Source organism: Oreochromis niloticus, linkage group LG6, assembly GCF_001858045.2.
Source record: "Oreochromis niloticus isolate F11D_XX linkage group LG6, O_niloticus_UMD_NMBU, whole genome shotgun sequence".
In the NCBI taxonomy this organism is placed as follows: Eukaryota; Metazoa; Chordata; class Actinopteri; order Cichliformes; family Cichlidae; genus Oreochromis; species Oreochromis niloticus.
Window position 1 is genome coordinate 24,251,075 of NC_031971.2, and position 15,149 is coordinate 24,266,223.

At 38.6% G+C, this 15,149-nt stretch overlaps 1 protein-coding gene across 5 annotated transcripts in view; it reads right to left on the reverse strand.

Moving 5' to 3' along the window:
* Positions 1-10,171, reverse strand: part of atf7ip (activating transcription factor 7 interacting protein) — a 31,115-nt gene extending 20,944 nt beyond the window's left edge. For 2 of the 5 annotated variants that reach the window (XM_019359862.2, XM_019359861.2), the window contains exon 1: positions 9,576-10,170. The gene's annotated coding sequence lies outside the window, so the exon portion shown is untranslated. Of the gene's footprint in view, positions 1-9,566 lie in introns of all 5 variants that reach the window. The other 3 variants (XM_005469896.4, XM_013272957.3, XM_005469895.4) reach the window with 3 other exon arrangements.
* Between the last annotated feature and the right edge of the window lie 4,978 nt (positions 10,172-15,149).

Sequence of the window (15,149 nt, forward strand, 5' to 3'; positions counted from 1 at the left end):
GTAACATTTACAGGAATAACCCAATAACTGCCTTGAAAAACTTTCAAAGACAGTGACAGGGGTCACTTTGGTTGTCTCTGTGCTAGCCCTGGGGCAGCCTGGTGTACCCAGTCTTTCACCCAATGACAGACGGGTAGGTACCAGCCTCCTTGAAACCAACCAACTGAAGCCTCCATGTACCAACAGTTATTTTCCCAACAGAGGTGTTATGTGAGAATGCAAATATCTGAAACCGGTCATTAAACAATCTTTGCCCTACCAGCCCTATCCTATAAGTACACATAAATGGCAGGTAAAATTATAGAGATATTATAGCAACTGCTTTGTTAATGTAGCTAGTTTACTCTGACAAAGGAAACACGATCACTAATTTTCTAGTGCTGCAGAATTACACTAGTTTGTACACCTGTCATCTATTGACTTTCAGGGATGTTTTAAAGTATAACAGAATTCAAGCCTGAAGTCCACTGCCTGTGGTCCATGTGTTGTTGTTGCATCGTAATGTAATTTGTCCATGGACAAATGCACAACATGGAGATTATGCAGACATATGTACCAATCTTTATGTTCACTCACTGAAGATGAAATTCTCAGGCATCAACAGATGGAAAAGGTTATCCAGGCTTTAATCATGATTATACTCCGTTGCGGAGCTGAAGACCGGACAGCTAAGTAGCCATTCCTGTTATATTTCTTTGAAATCCGCAGCCTGGGCAGCATGTGTTATTAGTACACTGTAAAGTAAGTTCTCTGCAGATGAGTCCCTATGGTCACAAACAACAGGAAGGCACATGGACGTCCGAATGGATCCTCGAGGCAACTGCCTTACGACAAAATTTCCCTCAGTAGATATATAGTAGTGGTTAGGGATGTGTATGACTAGTCGACTAATAATCGCCGTTTTCACTACTCTCTATCAGTGTTACTAGTCGTTTAAATAAATTGTTACAATTTTAATAGATTCCAAATCCCAGGAAATGATTGTGTCCTAAATGTAATGCAGTCACCTGCCACCAGATGGTGCATCGTTGTTGAGAAACACCATACATCTGTTAATCTAGGCCTGATCTTTTTGTTAACAATCGCAGATACAGGCGGTGGAAATTAGCTTTCTGCGAAGCATGGATAAGCGTTCCCTTGGTGATCGGGTGAGGAGTTCGTCATCTGGGAGGGGTTCAGAGTAGAGCCCCTACAACTCCACATTGAGACGTCTGTCGTCTCCTGGGTAAGGTATTCCGGCCAGGCACCTGCCGGGAGAAGGCACAGGCGTAGACCCAAGATATGCTGGAGAGATTACGTCTATTGGATGGCCTGGGAAAGGCTTGATGTTTCCCTGAATAAGCTGGAGGAGGTGGTTAGAGGGAGGTCTGGGGTTCCCTCCTGCTCCCCCCGCGACTTCAGAAAAGCGTAAGAAAATGGTTGGACGATTTTATTGTTTTCATGAATTTTCGAACAGCTTGTATCATTTATAATGCACGGCACATGCGTCACACTTTCCAGTCGCAATTTATTATTTTTTCGGATGTTAATTTGTCATAATAGGCGAAAATTGTTTGCAGTAACATGTTTTCATATCATAATTAACATGGGTTTTTCAGTGTTCTTCTTTGCTGTCTGTTTTGAGTATAACATGTAATGTTGATAATGCACAATTCAAGGTGCTGCACAGTTAAGCATTATGTTTAATTATTGAAGAATGTGATAAATGGTTTCAAATGCCTTTGCTAGTTTTTGACATTTTCCATTAAACGTTTCTCAAACTTAATGTCTGAGCGTTTCTTAGTTTTAGACTGGTCAAACATTCTAATGTTTTTACTCATTTAGTCTACTAAGAAATTAGTCACCAGGAACATCCTTAGTACTGGTTTACATAATTGCCTAACAAGTGAAAGACTTGGGCTACGTCAACACTAATCCTGATAAATTTGAAAACGGTATTTTGGTCTAAAAATGCTCAGCGTCCACACTATCGTTTTCAATCGTTTTCATCCACACTGAAAATGCTACGTTCCTGTACTGCGCATGCGTGAAACGTAAGACGATTCGACCTGCATCATTTCTGTTTGCCGTTTGTTTACTTTCCAACTCTTTGAAACGTTGCGGCAAAATGTCGAGGAAAAGTGCCGAGTTTCATCCGGAGCCATCTGGAGCGTGTACAAACTGATATTAATCTTTAATAGGCCTGTCAAAATTGAGAGCAAACAAAACAAGTGCTGTACAATGCCGTCCGCCACCTTAGTTGAATTGGTCACACGACGGCATAATATGACTAAAATGTGTCATCGTTTTTGAAAGACCCCATTTTCGCAATCCATACTGCGACGCGAAAACATCGTTTTCAAATTTATCCACTTTGGAGAGCGTTTTCAAAAAGCTCTGTTTTCCTTGACCAAAAACACCGTCTCAGTGTGGACGGAAGGCCAAAACGGAGAGAAAAAGATGCATTTTCAAACGACAACGTATTAGTGTCGACATGACCTTGGGAGGAGACACAAATCTTTCTGAGACTGCATCAGGAAGGGTATTCACTAAAAATATGCAAAATAAAACATCAGGAGTTACTTAATGCGCCAACTATTTGTGAAAAGAACAGCTGAACACGGATAACAGGTTTTACAGGGTTTTTTTTAACATTTCGGTCTGCTTCATAATCTGGCTGTACTTGACAGTGTGTTCTTCTTTAAGTGGTGAAACAAGTTTCTTGTTTCCATTTTCAGTGGAAACAACATTCTTACATAGGGCTGTACGATATGACCAAAATCTCCTATCCCGATATAAGACATCTATCGTCCCGATAACGATATAAATCACAAAAATGTAACATTTTCTGTAAATTCTGTGAATCTCGGGCAGCTCAACTTGCGTGAAGTGTTTCCAGCTGGGCGTCGTGTACCTTGAGTCGAGTGCTTTAACCGATGCATGAAATTATACATTTTTAGACATAAGTTGTAACGGCCGCCGTTTTCTTTGTGAGTATTTATTACACAGCGTGCTGCGGGGAAAAGCCTGTTCTACCGTTTGAGTCAAAGGTTTATTTTTTAGCACCTGACGGCTCTTTTTTGCTTCTCATCCGTAAATACTCTGCATACTATTTCATGTGATTCAGTTTATTTTGAAAAGTCTCAACAGGATCTTGAGCTTTATTGTGAAAGGTTTATGTGGAAAATAAACAAGGGGACGCAATGGTTTTACCGTCGTTGTTGCTAACAACGCATAAAAACAGGCGCTTGTCCGTCTGTAGTGTGGTTATATTAAATATAAGAGAAAGAGAGAACTTTAAGAAATTAATATAGCCACTACAGTGGCCATCAAAACCATGAAAAAATATTGCCGTAAACTGTTTATTTTGCGACACCACGAAACAAACGATAGCATAAAATGAAACTATAGACGTTTTTATATCATCATCCGATATATATCGTTATATCGAACAGCCCTATTGTTACGGCTGTTGCCGTAATTATAACATGCAAATTTGAGTGTGCAGGTGCTCCTCCATGATTGGTGCATCCAGGGCGGATGGATCGTACCGATTGGCTCACGACCGGGAGGCAGCGCATAAGAAGCCACCGCCAGGGACTGCCAGGTCATTCATCCTCCGCCCAACCCAGCCGGCAGACCGTTCACTGTGTCACTATGTTTGTGGAATGTAAGAGCATGTAGGGGTGGACCGCCTTTTTGTTTGATTAGTTTTCTCCTGTTTTTGCTAGTCAGGGAGGAAAGTACTTGTCATTTGGTTTGGTTCTTTTGACTAGGTAAGTTGTACTTATTCCTGAGTTAGGCTACCTTTTGTTTGTTGTTTTGGCCTTGGGTTCACCCTGAAGTTATAATTTGCTCCCTTCCTTTGTTCAAATGCACTTATTGTAAATAAATCACTGTCACAAAGTATTAAGTATGTGACGTGCTGCTTGGGGTTGGACGGGGATGGATCACCCTTTGTGTTGTGGTCTGGCCGCGCCTAGACGGGCCATAACACTATTCTTACATATTTTACACTACTACTACTTTATTGGAGGTTGCTGAAGTAGCTCCCTTTTTAAGTATTAAATCATCACCTGAGACTGGCAGGCAGCTCTTGCCATCAGACATGCCTGGGATTATCCCTTTGTTGCATGTATAACTATATACAATGTATAACCATAGCTTTGCTACAGCAATGATATTTAGATATGACACTTATCATGTAATATTTATTCTGGTATTGCAGACAATATGACATTACACAACCCTACAGACCACCAAACCCTGACTAGATGACTAGATGTTTATCTATTCTGTTAAGAAACCGAATGGAAAGCCAACGAGTCATTAAGGCTGCAATTCTGTGGAAAAAAACCCAAACTGGGAGACAGTGTAGCTGCTCCTGTTTAATGGTTTACTATCGCATTTCACTTATTAGCCAACAAAACTAAAATGGTGTTCGCTTAGCAAGCATTGTCATAACATTATAAAATTAAGTATCAACGCAACACACTAACTTAAATCTATAAAACTGACCCATTCAGATTTGACATCACAGATCAAATCTGGGGATTTAAATATTTATGAACTGCAGTTTATGAGCATTTAAACTACTGCTGTCGCTTTGCACAGCCTGCATTTTAAGGTTGTTTTCTGTGAAATGCTTTCGCATTTTTTAAAATCTAGTTTCCATACACATACCACGCGTCAACAATAAAATGATGGACTAACCACTTTTTAAAAGTCGACGTCATAGATTATGTCAACAAATTGTTGAAGCCCTACTAGCCAACTAGTGTTTCTGATGTCTACTAGCAAGGGGAGTAACATCTACACATCTAGTTAACTAGTCACGCATATCCCTACGTAGCAGCAACTTTCTAAATAACTGAAATATAGCTAGGAAGCCTGTACAGGTAACTTGAATACACGAGAAAGACTATAGTCACCTAGTCTGAAAACTATTGTAAGATTCACTGCTTTAGGTAATGTTAAAAGATCAATTTTTTCTGTAATTTTACAAATAACTTTTCTGATATTTCAGTCTTTATTTGCCACATCACTGCTCTTCTGTGTAACATCCCCTTAGTACTCATATTTCTACCAGACAGCTACCAGGATTAAATAATTAAAAACAGCCACAACAAAATATGAAGCTGGAAAATACGCAAGTGTAGCATGTCTTAAGCACAAACATGCTCATTTTAATAGGATAAAAATCTGTGTAAAACCTGACCACTTTATTATCATTGTTATTATTATGTGTGAAGTACAACATTACATCTGAAACAACCAAGATTTCTAATCAGCAGCATAACAAGACATCAATGACGAATAACCAGCACACAGTATTTTGAACCTAGATCACATTTCTCATCTCTCTCATTTTCAGCCCAAAGCAAAGGAACCGGCTCCAACTGGCTGAAACCAGTTCTCATAGACTTGGCATGCTTTCAAAATCTCACAAACAAGGGCAAATTTTTTCCTATTTAAAGTTAAAAATACAGTACTGGAAGCCAGCATCACACCTGACCTAACTTCCATAAGAAAGATTTCATAACATAAAATGTAAATGTCAGAATCTGTAATTAAATGAGAAACACACAAACTGATTTGCCTTTTCATTGTGGACAAATCAGTTATATCTCTATATTTACATTTGATTTATTTGATGAATCTATTAAGAATTAGCTTAAATTTCAATAAATAACCATGGTGACATGGTTTTAACCATAACTACTATGATATACCAACATGAATACAGTTTCATGTTGAAGTGCACCGCTTTGTAAGAATTTAAGATACATAACAAATAATGTCACACAACAGCAGTGGCACGTATTGAGAGTATTGAGAATTGAGAGTCAATATGTATTTTGTCACTTGACCAGTTATATAATGTGATATATCATTTTCAATTATTTCTCTACAGAAAATCCTGCAAGATACAAGTATGCTCTGTGCGACGTGGTACACTGATGTGGCCTACCTGAATGGCACTTTACACCCTTTTAAAAATGTCTAATATACACATTAAAATTTCAGATGAATCTCAGTTATGTCATCCAATTCTGCTCATGTTTATCACTGAGGCCAAAAACTCTTGGCGTATAGTTGTCATGAGCCAACAGCTGCACAGTGCCGACTTACATCTGGTAACAAACATGTATAAACCAGGACTGCTGTCACACTAACTCCTCCTTTTCTCCACATGGAGCTCCCCAGAAGGTCTCGATTTTAATGACAGAAAACTAAACAAAATAATTTTTTATTTACAATCTTAAAATCTTAATGAAGCTAGCTCTACAAATTGCTGATTTATAAAAATCAATAAAGACAATCTTACACAGGATAAGAAGTTAAATAATTTCAGCAAAGTCAAATATAACATCTACTAGAAAGCTTTTGAAAAAATGTAGGTGGCGCCTTTAAGGGCTGCTTCCTCTTCTGCAGATAAAAAAAAAAGACTGTAATGAATTACAAGTGCACCATGTGAGCACTGCCGCTGGGTGAAGTGGGGGAGGTGAAACCAAAAGGCCATACCATGTTCTAAAAAAGGTAAAACCAAATATTAAACTGTTAATTTTCTATGTCTCTATGGACACAGTTATCAAAAACATTATAATGGGGAGTTGGAAAATATGAACGACTCCAAATCTGAAGACAGATAAATTGCCCAAACCACTTGGTGCCTGATCTTTTATGCAGTTCAGAAACCACTCAGCTGGCCTTATATCTATCTGCACATCATTTCACCAAAACCAAAACAAAGTGAGATTTCTCCTTTTTAGTAAATTTGTGTGGTAGGTCAAAGACAAAACCTGCTTAACTCTTGTCAGATGAGATCGACTTTAGGCCACACCCACATCCTAGGACAGTGAAATGGAAAATTACTGGACTGTACCACTTTAAACCATAAGGGGAGGGGTGCAGCTGCCTCTTACCCACATTAGCCATTATATTTTTCTATTCTATCACATTGAAGGCTCTATCTAGATTGCAGTTTGATAAGATACAATGATTCCTGCAAGTGTAATTTTTAAATCGCTAACTCTTCAGTAAAAGCTGCCAATCCAAGGACACAAAATAGAGTGACATAGTCTGTTTATTACTTTTGCACTTTCTTCATTAGTTTCTATCTCAAGATAAACAACTACACTGTCATTCTTTTTGTCCCTCGCCCAAATTACCACCTTTGCAGCACACTGATTATGTCTGCAGCTTCCTAGCATCAACACGGCGTTACACTGATGTTGTAGGACTGGCCTTTAATGTCTTGAAGTGAGGTACGAACATACCCAAGACACAAATGTACCTTTCCAATTGCGAAACTTGGGAGAAAATTCATTATTAACAGATTTTTGATTCAGTGTGGCAGATAACTGTGCACAGGGAGAGATGTGAGGACAACTCTTTCTTGTCCTTTTTCCAATGTATCCTTGTGAATAACAAGGTAGTTTTTCCCACCTGAAACAGTTCGTTATGAACAAAAACAGTAACAATGTTTAAGTAGCTTTTTGTTGTTTGCTTTAACATTTGATGTCATATTAATCAGAATTTTAAAAAACTACCGGTGTAATATGATCAATTCTATGGTATTAGAAGGCAATTAATTTATCATTGGCCACTGCCACTGCTAGCTGACATTTTTTGTTTTACGCATTTCTAACATATATGAAGCCAATCTGGAAGCGGCTTCTATCTGACAGCTACCAGAAGGTGACAGTTGTGGCTGCAAAAAGAACCTCTGGTTCTACAGAGATCTATGGGGGGGGGGAAACGTTTGTTTTGACCACTAAACATTTTCGTGCAGAGTTTAGGGCTTAATCATTAACTCTGGTTTTTTGCAACCAAAAGGGTACCGGTTGAAACACACATCCAAACTAAATACAATCTTAAAGCGAACACAGGTAAAACTACAAAATGTAGCATAGCATATTACTGTTACAGTAATTGCAAAAACCTGGATTACAGGAAAAGCAGAATAAATAGCTACAACAAAGTCAAATATAACTTTACGTAAAATCGAAAAAAAAGCTTAAAAACAAAAAAAACAGGTTGTGCCTTTAAGGGCTGCTTCCTGTTCTGTAGGGAAACAACTGTCTCTGTAATGAATTACAAGTGCACCATGTGAGCACTGCAGAAGTGAAGAGGGGGAGGTGAAACAAGAAACAAGACATGATTCAAAAAATTAAAAGCAAATATGAAACTCTGGACTTTATATGAACTGATTTTTTTTTAAATATGTAAGATGTTGGAAAATATGATGAAAGACTACAACACTGAAAACTGAGAAATTGCCCAAGACATTTGGTGTCTGATCTTTAGTGCAGTGTAGTGATCATGTACATCTTTCCATCTTTCCACTAAAACCATAAAAGGTGGAGATTTCAGTTTTTAAGTAAACTCACTGGCAGGTAAAAAACTAAACCTGCTCAACTCTTTTCTGATCATTGACTTTAGGCCACACCCACATCCTAGGAGAGTGAAATGGAAAATTACTGGATTGTACCACTTTAAACCAAGAGGGGGAGGGGGCGGGTTCAGCTGCTCAATATGAGGAATGCAGCTTTCTCCTACTCACTTCTAGTCACTTTAGACAGCTAAGTTAAAAAGATTATACTGTAGCAGTGAATTCAGGGATACCATCTAGTAAGAGCTAAAAAACTTTTGTGTATTTTATAAAAAACACCAAATGTTCATTTAGCATCCACAGAAGATCAATAACGGACGCCACAAAGTTTTTTGTTATTTCAACATGCAGCATGCTGATCATATTCGCTGCTTCCTAGCACCAACATGACTACATTGACTTTGTAGAACTTTCCCTAAAAAGTCATAAAATGAGGTACGAACACATCAGAGACACAAGTGTGCATTTCCACATTCTGAACTGGGAAGCAAACTTAAAGTATTTGATTACTTGAGAGATGTAAGAACTCTTTCTTGAATCAGCAGATAGTAAAGTGACTGTTATTCATATAACTAAAGATAAAGACGACTTGTTTCATAACGTTCATCAGAAATCAAAGAATAGACACGTAAATTTTTTAAGGCTCAAAAGTTCTAAAATATATGCTGTATGCAATAAAAAAACTAAAAAAAAACTACCTGAATAACCAATGTAAGATTTATCAGCATTCATTTCAATTTACAGTTTAATGCTAGCATACATGGATGTTATGATTCCGGACTGGTTATGCGAACGACTTTTCTAACACGCACACAAAAAAAAACTAATCGAATATAACCCATTACCGAAAAAATAAAATAAAAAAATGTCTGTAAATAAAAGCTGCAAATAAAATGTTTTCACTCTGTAATATCGATAGAAAGAAAAAAACAGTTTCAATATACCATTATTCATTTAGCGAACATTGACACTGCTAGCTAACAGGGTTTTCATTATGCATGTCTGCTGTAATCCCGGTCTGTAGGGGTCACTGTTGCATTGTACGCAGCCAACTACCATTAACAGATTTTTTTTTTTCCTAATTCATATCAAATATTTCTATTCAGAACCACAAGTTCCATAAAGGATGGCATTCACTGCTATTAAATAAAAGTACAAATAAGCTGTTTGGGTAGCATGCTAACTGCAGTACCTCACTCACCGAATTTCTCTACGCTGTCCTCCGATGTTCCCGCGATTTTAAGCTTCGTTCCGTACGGTCTCCTCCTCACCCGCTGGTGTCCAAACCAACTCTTACGGACCCCCTGTGTGAAGCACCGGTGCTCTCGGGATGCGTTATCAGTGCTGCATCAAGTCCACGTTCTCAAGATGAACCGGGGAAACTAGTGAACTGTGCCACAACAACAACTGTTGTGTTCGCGGATTCAACCGAGTGCTCCGAGCACCCTCTGACTCGCGAACAGACTCCTCCTCCTTTCGCGCACGCACAAAAAAACTCCAACGGCTGACGTTGCGAGCGGGAGGGGGATTGGTCGTTAAACGACTAACGGTCGCGCAGTCCAGAGATGCAGTCTGAGTGGTTCACTCGGGGTTTTTTAAAGCATCCTGTTGTTCACCGTGCTGAAGTCGGTAGATAAAAGCAGGCAAGGTATGTATATGAATCGCTGTAGGATGTTTTAGGTCGGTTAGTACGGAGGATATGCAGGACTCAAAGAAAATGTGCTGCAGCTTGTAGTTACCCTGCAGCAGCAGGAGCAGGTTTGAGACAGACACAGAGCCAATGAGTGGTAGAGAACAGGCAGCTGAACATTGGCGTGGAGGGGGAGGGGTGTCCAGACAGAGCCCAGAGACATTAATGCTAAGGGGAAGGGGTTATAGGGAGGGGGAGGAGCCTTCTGCCAAACAACAGCCTGAAAATTTGTCTGTAACCTAACTACAGACAGTGGTGTGATTGTAGTTTTGTAAACCTACACTTACAGTTACACATGACCTGCTGCATCTGCAAGCATGGTGGTTATGCAGGGTGTTAGGCACCTTGAAGTGTTGCACTTTCTACACGGAAGTGCACACATGAGAAGAGTCCACCTGAAGGTCCCAGCGAGTAGTTATGTTATGTTATTTATTAGAAACAACAGCCTTTTTACAGTCATTTCCTTCTGAGATCACAAAGCATTAATTCAGGTCAGCCATTTTGTGCACTCACTTGTGCTTGAGGAACTTGCTGTTCCCTAAGAGGCCAGCAGGGGGTGAGTTATAGTGTTCTTATATTCTCATGTTTGTTGGTATTCCAGAAAAGGAATAGCTTAAACCTTTGCACCGCGTGTTGTCTGAGTCCCTTTGCAGCAGAATCCATGTGTTTGGGAGCAGGGGAGCTGGTATCTGTGCTCCCCAAGAGCCTGCTTGTCTCTCTCTTTCTCACACCCTTTTGCACACCAGACATGTCTGCAGTGCTGAAGAAAGCAGCCTTGAGCTTAGACAAGTCACCCCCTGTGGTCATATCAGCTAGGCTACACTGTAGCTTAGTCCTCATACACTGATATTGGGGCATAAATTGAACACACAGCAATGAAAAGCATTTAGATTTCCCTTCGCTTAGGCAGCACAAGCAGCCTGAAAATAGCCTGCATAGCTGAAGCTCTGAGTTTCGTGAATCACCGTTTAGAGTCCTCAATAAATCATAACACGCTGCTTTGATGGTAGAAGTATTTTTGCATAGTTACCCGTGCAAGTGAGGAATAAATCCTTTTAAAATTAGAGTACTTTTCAATATTTTTGTCAGGATTTTTTAAAGTTCCTAATGCTGGAAATCTCACTATAACGCCAGGTGAGCTTGTATGTTTCGGCAGAGTTATAAAGCTGTCTGTACACATGCCTCTTTATTTAAAAAAATAAATCTCAATAAGCGCATTTGTTTCTCTCTGTCTTTACACACTCATCTGTAGCCACAAATTTGCTTATTAAAACCCCACAGCAGGCTTGACTTCCTGCAGTAATAAAAAAACTACATTTGTATGCATTAGTTTGAAGTACGCACACTTTCACATAATTCTCCTTGTTGATAATTGTGAGTTCTTGAGTGGTGTTTTTTGTGTATACATGTATTTATAACAGGGTCCATTCTTCTCCAGCCTGAAAGCAGAATTTTTCCATGTTCCTATTTCCTCCAAATATACCTTTGCTAAGATTTGCAAGGTTGCAGTCTCAGCTGAGGACCTTAATTGAGCTTTCAGAAAGGCGTTGGCTTATCCAGAGGTCGTCTGTGCGTAGGTAAGGTCTCCCTTTACCGATGCTGATCCGGGTCCCTTGTCATCATATGGAGTTTTCAGTCGGGCTTTCTGCCCAGCACTTCTACAGTGTTCCTGTAAATTACCATTCTTAATGATATTATAATAGTCTTTTAAGTGTCAGTTAGCTTAACTCGAGATTTCCTAAGTAGGAGAGCAAAGTTTGAGTGGTCAGAAAATTTGTCGGTACAAGTCCATTCACCCACTCTCTTCAGGGACGCCAGGGAACGCTGGAGCCTATCCCAGCTATCATAGGGTGACAGGCGGGATGCATACTTGAACTGTATGAGACCTAATGAGTTAATTAATGCTGACCTCTGAGAGTTTCCTTGAATGTTTGGGTGTGTCAGTTAAATATATAATTAAATGACACATTTAGTTTCCCCGAAGGGCTTTATTCATCTTTTTACTTTGAAATTTAATAAACGTTTAATTTGCCTTGAGGTGTCCAAACTTCTGCATGTATTGTAGTGCTTGTTTATAGCAGAGGGAGATTTTGGGTAGGCATGAGGAACAGACACTTGTTTTCGGTATAATTTTATTGACTTTGTGAAGCTAAACTTAAACTAACAAGCTAAATAAACCTCCACAAAAACTATGTTGTCTGTTTCAAATAGAAACAATTCTGGAACGAACAAACAATTCTGGATGATCATTTTTAATATAGTTTAATACCAAAGCCCACATGAAATTTAGCTTTAACCACCATCCGCACACACTGTTTTTAACCTTAGCTGAACATGACAAGTCAGCTACAAAGCCAATGATAAAGGTACACCACAGAAACTGTAGCTCACAGTAAACCACATTCACGATCTGCCAGCCAATGTGTCTACATGGTGTGCCATGTCCTTTAGAGTCTCAGCGTAAACAAGAGAACGCCAGAAAATCATATTAAAAATTAACTAAAGCTCTTTATCAGCACAACAAAGGGTGCAAAGTTTCGAATCGAACTTTAGTCAGTCTTTAATTTGCCGTCTTCCCAATACAAAGTCCACGTAAGGTCAGTTTACGCTAATGCGTGTTGGTAATAGTCTGGTTGTCATGTGCTTCCTGCATTCAGTCAGCTCCCTTCCCTAACCATGCGGTATTTACAGTAGTGCATGTGGGAAGAGGACTGTTTCCTGCCATGTGCTTCATGTCAGAGAAGTGTAAATAGCATCCCAAACTGATTATTCCAGATGGATTTGTGAAAACAGTTTATGTAAAACACTGAATCTGTTACTGAAATGGACCTTTATAAGAGTGGAGAACATACCTCTACATTTGTGCAAAAATAAAATACAATAACACAAAGTTTCCAAACCACACCCACCGTTGAGCCGCCTTCTTTTGATCTCATAGGTAAAGTTTTTAAGTTATTTCAAGGTTGCGGTGCTGTTCTGTTGACAAAATCTGGTCACCGGTGCTGAGGCAGACATAAAAACACTGTTGGGATTGTAAATCAAAAAGTGACCTATTGTAAGTTACTTGTTTCTTTAAAATAAACACAGTTTTACTCCCATTAGTAACTAATTGTACGACCTGTTCCTCCTAAGCATTGCCTGAAAGCCATTGTCTTATAATTACTAGTTATCAATACAATATTAAAACTTACCCAGACCCACGTACCTGCACACATGCATAAAATCTTTACATGTAAACATGATTTACACCCACTTAATATTTTATCCACATTTTCACACAGAATTTCAACACGTTGAACAGTGTTAGTTCATAAGTTAACGTAGCAAAATATTTTGATCACTATATAAAAATAAGGTTTGAAACTGAAGCTAGAGACTAGTATTAGCAAAAATGTCCAGATGTTGTTGGTCTAGTGACATCTAGAGGAAGGGTTTACATTTTATATACATAAAATTGATTTTCATGCTTTCCAGCAGTAGAAGAAGAAAAAAAAAACATCTCCTTGCCTGTATTGTCGCTAAAATCGTAAAGTTTTCTATGAAGACCTTGAGGTAGCAATACAGGAAGCTGAGTCATGTGAAAAAGGGCGTCCCTCCTTGGATAACAAGCCTGCTCATTTACAGCCATGGTTCCAGATACTTTGTGTTTAAATGTTTAGCCTGAAGATGAAACAAGCTTTATTAATTGTTTAAAAATAATGAAAAAAATGTTCTTGGGTACATCAGTCTGTTTAGTAAATTTCATCCTAATTGCTGGTAGAAAAATAAAAACAACAGGACTGTGGCAAAAAACAATCACCATGATTTACTAATTAATATCTGCTAAGACTGGTTGTATAGATGTAACCCTGTGCATGTGTATAGACATAAACAAATATGAAACATTACAGTTTTACTGCTTTTAAGTCAGTAATGGGTCATCGCGGTCTCTGTGTCTTTTCTCATTGCTAGACCTGATTATCCTGTTCTTCCTGCTCTTGGGAATTATTTCTCCGTCATTGTCATCTTTTGTCTAGCATGCTTATGAGTTAGCATTTCTTAAACTAAAAAGTTCAGAAAACATATGGTACTATTGTAAACAATGCTAGGACCTTTCCAATAATGTTCCAGCGTAGTAGGTGGCATTTTCGCAGCTTATCGCTGCTTAATACCTGCCATAAAATGAAAGAACAACAAAAAGACAGACAGTAACTAGCTAGCAAATAGACACCAAACACAGAGGCTCTAAAACAGTCACAGTAAATCAAACAGGCTCATCATCACTCTTTCCTTAAACACACACACATTCACAAGTAATTTTGATTCAGTTGGCATTGTATCAGTGGCAGATGTTTGGCTCTGTCAGTCTTTTATCAGTTCATCTGGTTGCATTTTCACTATCTGTTAAGTGTAATTGTTTGTTTTCCCACAGCCATGGCTTAAATGTTCTCTCTGCAGCTCTTTCCACTCGTATTTGGAGTGAAATTGGTTTGCCAAGAGGAGGTGAAAAACACTTTAAAAAGTTCAAATTTTCCACGGATACTGCAGTTGTTGTGGTGAATTTTGTCGCAATGATCATGTAGTGAAAATCAGGTATTCCAAATACTATGTGTTTCGAGCTGCAGAAAAGCTGTAAGAAGAAGAAAATTGACTGAAAGTAATTTAAATACATTTTCTATTTGATAAGTCCTGACTCTTAACACTAATCCATTTTAGACCTTACCTGAATCTAGAGCTACCTGTTATAGTGCCATCATCTGACAAGTAAGTGTTATTACAAAAGTTTTTTAACCTCATCTTTTAAAAGAAACCCATGTTAAGTTGATAGCTGGACTTCAAGAAGTAGAAATACACGTTTTTTTTAACCCTAAAATTTGCACAATTTATTCATCAGATGAGGAAACTGCTTAAAACAGGCCTCTGGTGATTTATTAGTCTGTTTGTAACCTGCTAGTACTCTGAGGATTTTTAAAGATAAATTCATTGGTGTACATGAAATAGATTTTGCTGTTTAGATATTGAATTTATATATATGTTGTAAAGTTTTCCACATTTTTTAACACTCAAGAGTTAGGCCTCTAACCCGGAACTTATATTTCTTAACAC